This window comes from Egretta garzetta, unplaced genomic scaffold (assembly GCF_000687185.1).
Source record: "Egretta garzetta isolate BGI_Z169 unplaced genomic scaffold, ASM68718v1 scaffold997, whole genome shotgun sequence".
Classification (NCBI taxonomy): Eukaryota; Metazoa; Chordata; class Aves; order Pelecaniformes; family Ardeidae; genus Egretta; species Egretta garzetta.
In genome coordinates this window covers 28,385-33,746 of record NW_009260336.1, presented here as the reverse complement: position 1 = coordinate 33,746, position 5,362 = coordinate 28,385, and positions in this window count along the sequence as shown.

Below are 5,362 nucleotides of genomic sequence, written 5' to 3'. Positions count from 1 at the left end.
AGTTAGAAGACGGGTAGACAAGGTGCTTAGGGGCATGGTTTAGTGGTGGGATGGCAGGGTTAGGTTAAAGGTTGAATTTGATGATCTTAAAGGTCTTTCCCAACCAAAGTGATTCTATGATTCTAAGTCTTTAAGACATTCCCCTTCCAAGAGCCCCTGAATCAAGATCCTTTCTTACCAAATTAGTCTTGCTGTGGCATGCACCCTTCACCATCAGCAGGCTCCTGGGCAAAAACCCTGGCCTCGTAGGCACAGGACTTTGGATACCCCACAGTTCTTCACGAGACCTCCATGTCTTTCCATCCTCTTTCTGCTCACCCCTTTGGAAAGTTGTCTCTGTTGGCCAAGGTAATAGCATCTGTCTCCTTGACAGCAATATTTCCTCCAGGCAGCTTTTGCCAAGCTGTTACAACATTCAGTGTCCTGAAGGCAAGGAGCTGCTCTGAGCCTTAAGCCAAGCCATAGCCCTGTCTCATCACACTTCTTAAGTGTGCTCCGACCCTCCTGGCCTCCATCATTCAGCCAGCTGTGGGCCGTTGTGGGGGGGGAAGCATAGGTCTGATCCCTGCTGATAAGAGCAGCTGGAGACCCAGACTCCCTCGCTGAGGCTCTGTGGGGTTGCCGCGTTGTCGTGGTTTGACCCTGGCTGGGCACCAGGGGCCCACCAAAGCTGCTCTATCACTCCCCTCTAACCAGACAGAGGAGAGAAAAAGTAAATCAACAGGGCTCGTGAGTCGAGATAAGGACAGGGAGAGATCATTTTATCAGTTACCATCACGGGCAAAACAGACTCGACTTGAAAGAAATAATTAATTTATTATCAATCAAAATCAGAGAAGGAGAGGAGAAAAACTGCTAGATCTTAAAAACCTTCCCCCCACCCACTTCTTTCTAGGCTCAACTTCACTCCCAGTTTCTCTGCCTACTCCCCCCAGCGACGCAGGGGGACGGGAATGGGGGTTGGGGTCAGTTCATCACACGTTGTCTCTGCCACTTCTTCTTCCTAGGGAGAGGACTCTTCCCCTGCTCCAGCGTGGGTCCATAATTTCCACGGGGTGCAGTCCCCCAGGAGCAGACGGCTCCAGCGTTGGGTCCCCTGCGGGGTCACAAGTTCTGCCGGCAAAACCTGCTTCGGCGTGGGCTCCTCTCGCCACGGGTCCGCAATGGCTTGCCAGGAACCTGATCTGGCACAGGCTTCCCACAGGGTCACAACCTCCTCCCTTCGGGCATCCACCCGCTCCAGCGTGGGGTCCTCCACGGGTGGAGATCTGCTCCGCTGTGGACCTCCATGGGCTGCAGGGGGACAGCCTGCCTCACCATGGTCTTCACCACAGGCTGCAGGGGAATCTCTGCTCCGGCACCTGGAGCACCTTCTCCCCTTCCTTCTTCACTGACCTTGGTGTCTGCAGGGCTGTTTTCTCTCGCATCCTCTCACTTCTCTTCTCTCTCCGGTTACTGAGCCGCAGACGGTTTTTCTTCCTTCTTAAATCCGTTATCCCAGAGGTGCTTCCACTGTTGCTGATTGGCTTGGCCTTGGCCAGCGGCGGACACAGGGAATACTTCCAGCAGCTTCTCACAGAAGCCACCCCTGTAGCCCCCCCACTACCAAGACCTTGCCACACAAACCCAATACACACGTGTGTTTTTCCACTACTCTTTCCAAGCAAGGAGGCAGCAAAGTCTCCAGTGAAATTAAATTAAGAGCTAGTTCTTGTAATAACCAACTTTCTACTGGGCTTGTGTCTTTGACGCTTAGCATCAGCAGCAGGGATTCATTTGTCCAAACTGTAGGTTTCCCCTTTCCGTGTGGCTGAGCCTAGACAAGGGGAGGGTGGTGTTTCACTGCGTTGCTGAAGCAGGTGCTGCCTGGCATATGGGAGGCTTCTGTCTGATGTGAGGTTTCTGGTGCAGCCCTGGGAATTGCTGCCAGCAGTGGGGAGATGATAGTTTAAAGCATGGGACTCGATGCCAGCATCTGAGTTTTTAATTCTGGGGTGGGCTGTAGTGTGTTGGATTACCTCTGGTCCTGATTCCTCTTCAAGAAAAACGGAGGGAACAATCCTTGCTGCTTCTACCTGGCACTAAGACCATGGAGATCTCCAGACTTCTGCTAGTCTCTGAGTGGAAGCTGCTCTGTATCGGATCGCATGATAGCAGAGGTGGGCACACATCTGGTGGGAGTGTTACCACATCTGGCCATGCGACTGGGAGGCTGCTGCGCTATGCGTTAGGAGAACATGTATAATTGCAGGGGGAAGGGATGGACCTGGAGCACTTGGCCTTACCAGGGTCCTTCCTGCATGAACGCTCTGCCCCCCAGGGTGTGCTGCAGCTCGCTGGCCCTGGAGCCCCCCTGCCAGGGGTGACTTGCTCTGGGTAGGTGGGAGGGGAATGCAGAAGAGAAAAGGCAGCGTGATGCTTCTGCAGTGTGAGATACAGACCTGGCAGGAGAAGCAGGGTCACATGGAGGGCCACTGGGAGAGCCTCCCATTCGAGGTGTGGAACTAGATAAGGGCTCTTATCAGCGGCCAGAGGCTAATGAGCACGGGGTTGCCTCACGGGCCCAACTGCAGCAAATGCATCATGGTGACTGAAGGAGCAGGGGGGAAAGAGAAGCGTCCACCAAAACACCCCAGCTGTCCTCCCGTCCTGGAGCCTTGCCCTGGGCGAGCAGCGAGGCAGGGGTGCTGTTTCAGACCCTGATGTGGCTTATCCCTGTGTGAGCGGCATCTGTCTGGGACAGGAGCTGGGGTGCCCTGGTTTTGCTGAGGCTCCGGGACAGTCTTGTCCCTCAGAGGTGTACTTACTGTCTCATCTGCTCTGTTACAGGGCTGGGCTTGCTATGAGGTCCCTGAAACTTTGCTCCTAGGTTGCAAGCTGCTTCCAAATGGCCCTTTTATGGCCAGGATCAGAGCGTTGGGACAGGGTCTCCAAGTGACTCGGGATCATAGCAATGTCTCAAAACACCAAGGAGCTCTGTGAATGGGGGTAAGAGCTGGGAGAGCACGGGGATGGACCCTGTCTGAAGGCTCCATGCTCCATGGTTTGGCCCTCCCCTAAGGGGAGGTATCCAGAGGGAAGGAATTAGTGGACAGGTAGGCTGAGACAGTTCTTGAGGGTCTCTCAGTGCCTGAGCCCTCATCCCCATACGTGGCAGGGGGACAAAAACGGTGCTCCTGGGGACTAATACGAAACAGCACAACCTCAAGCTCTCTGTGGAGGGATGTGCTGGCATCTGGGGGCCTCTGCTGCCCTCCTCTGAGAGGAGCTCAGCTGGCAGCTCACGTGGTTCAGAGCTGCTGTTAGGACAGCACAAAATATTTGTGGAATTTAATGTGAAAGTAAATAACTCAGGGGCTACCAGCGTGGCAGCACTGCTCGGATCTCTTTTCGTGTCCCCTGTGGCCTCAGTCCTTGCAGGTCTTGAGGAAGATGCCAGTCGGAAAGCCTGCCTTGCATGGAAGCAGAGGAGGAAGCAAGGAGGTGCTGATATCCATCCTCAGTCTTACAGCCCTGGAATCATTCTCGTTTTCTCCATTCTACATATGCAGAGATTGAGTTACAGTGAGGGGAAGTGAATCCCTGCTTTGGGAACCCCAAAGGGCCACTCTCTGTGCTGAGTTTGCTGCAGCTGACTGGGAAAGGCACGGTGCCCTCCTTGCTGTCCCCCAGAGAAAAACGAGTGCTTTTCTCAGAAGGATGCCATGGGTCCCAAAGCTTGGTAAAATCCCCTTCCCTGGCTGTCTCTCAAACTGACCTTCTTCCCTGGAATCTGATGTAATAAAAAAATAAAAATAAAAAAAAAAAAAAAAAGTGGAAAGTGTCTGAGGAGGTGCTGTTTTGCACAGACAGGATTTACTCTGAGGTTTGAGCTGGCCATGAATGTTTGAGGAGGATGCAGTGACCCTCGGTGCTTTTGTGAGGACCCCCTGACTTCTTCCCCTTATGTTGCAGAATTCATCGCTAATTCTGCGCCATCCTGGGGGGCTCTGAGAGCTGGGGGCACGCTAAGGGTGCTGCCTGCCCCCTGCGTAGCACTTGAGCTCGGTGTGGTAATTTCTTCGAGAACTATATGCTGTTCTGACATAGGGTGACTTGCTGCTCTGGCGGAAGAAGCCGTGTCCCTGCCAGCTCTACTGCTTTTTACAGATGTCTTGGGTTTTTTGTTTTTTTTCCAGCTCTGTGGCAAATCAAGAGCCATCTGGTAGCACTAGGCTCCCTACTCCCCTGAGGCGGAGCTGGCATGTGTGCGTATAAGCAGCCATTTGGGATGGCACGGACCAAGCTGCAGGATGCCTGGGAATCCTGGACAAAACAGCTCAGTACACGGACAGACCGACTGTTCCTCATAGCCTTCTTTTTTTGCCATCACTCCCTGACACATCTAGATATGTCTTTGCCCTGGAGAGATCAGCAGTATATGAGCACGACATCTCTCTATTGCTTTGAGGTTTCAGTGCTAAGCTGTGTATCCCCCTGCCAATCCGAGTGCCAATCTCTGACCCTCTGCATTTTATTTTTCAGGGGCCTGGAGGGTGACAAATCTCTCCCTCTTCCTCTGATGTTGCATTGTTCAATCTGTACAGGCATGAAAAGGAGGGAAGAGTCCTTAGCGAGGTCCCCCTTTTCTTGCCTTAGCCACCATGGCGGGGATTAAGTTCCAAAGGGAGCATCAAATCTGTTGGTCCTGGATGTCACTTCTGCTACCTCCTTGCAGATGTTGTGGGAAGGATGCAGGACCGAGAAGCTTCTGGTTGGATAAACAGTGACCAAATCAGCCAGCAGAAAGGAAGACCTTCCTAAAAAGCTGAGGGACGGTCCTCCTTTCCCTCTGAACTTCCCAGCTGCTCTTCTTCCTTTTCCATCTGGTGTCTCTTGCCCTGGGTTCAGGCTGAACCCTTCCTTCAAAGGATGCTGCTGAGCATGAGGTTGCTCTCTGTCAGCAGCTGAGAACCAGCAGGGACAGCAGTGTCTCTGGTGGGTCTCTGCTCAGCGCCACGGAGCGACTGCCCTTAGCAGCATCCGTCTGAGCAGTACAGCACTGCTGCCCCAGGCCAGGTTCCCCCCCTGCTCTCCTGGCCCTCCGTCAGGAGCTGAGCATTACGCTTTTTCAGTCTTTTCATCCTGTTGCCCTGGAACGGGGGCTGCGCTTTGTTGGGTGATCAAGGCAGAGCCTCTCCATGAAATCGGAGATCTTAGACCCAGAGATCCCAGAGGATCCCCACTGAAGCCCTTCCAGCCAGTTGAGCAAACATGCTGCACAGCTGGCTGAGGCAGACAAGGGAGGGGAGTGAGTGGGTGGATGAAGCCTGGAATTTTAGACCATTTGTTTTCATTCTCATTTTCATGGCAATAACATCCG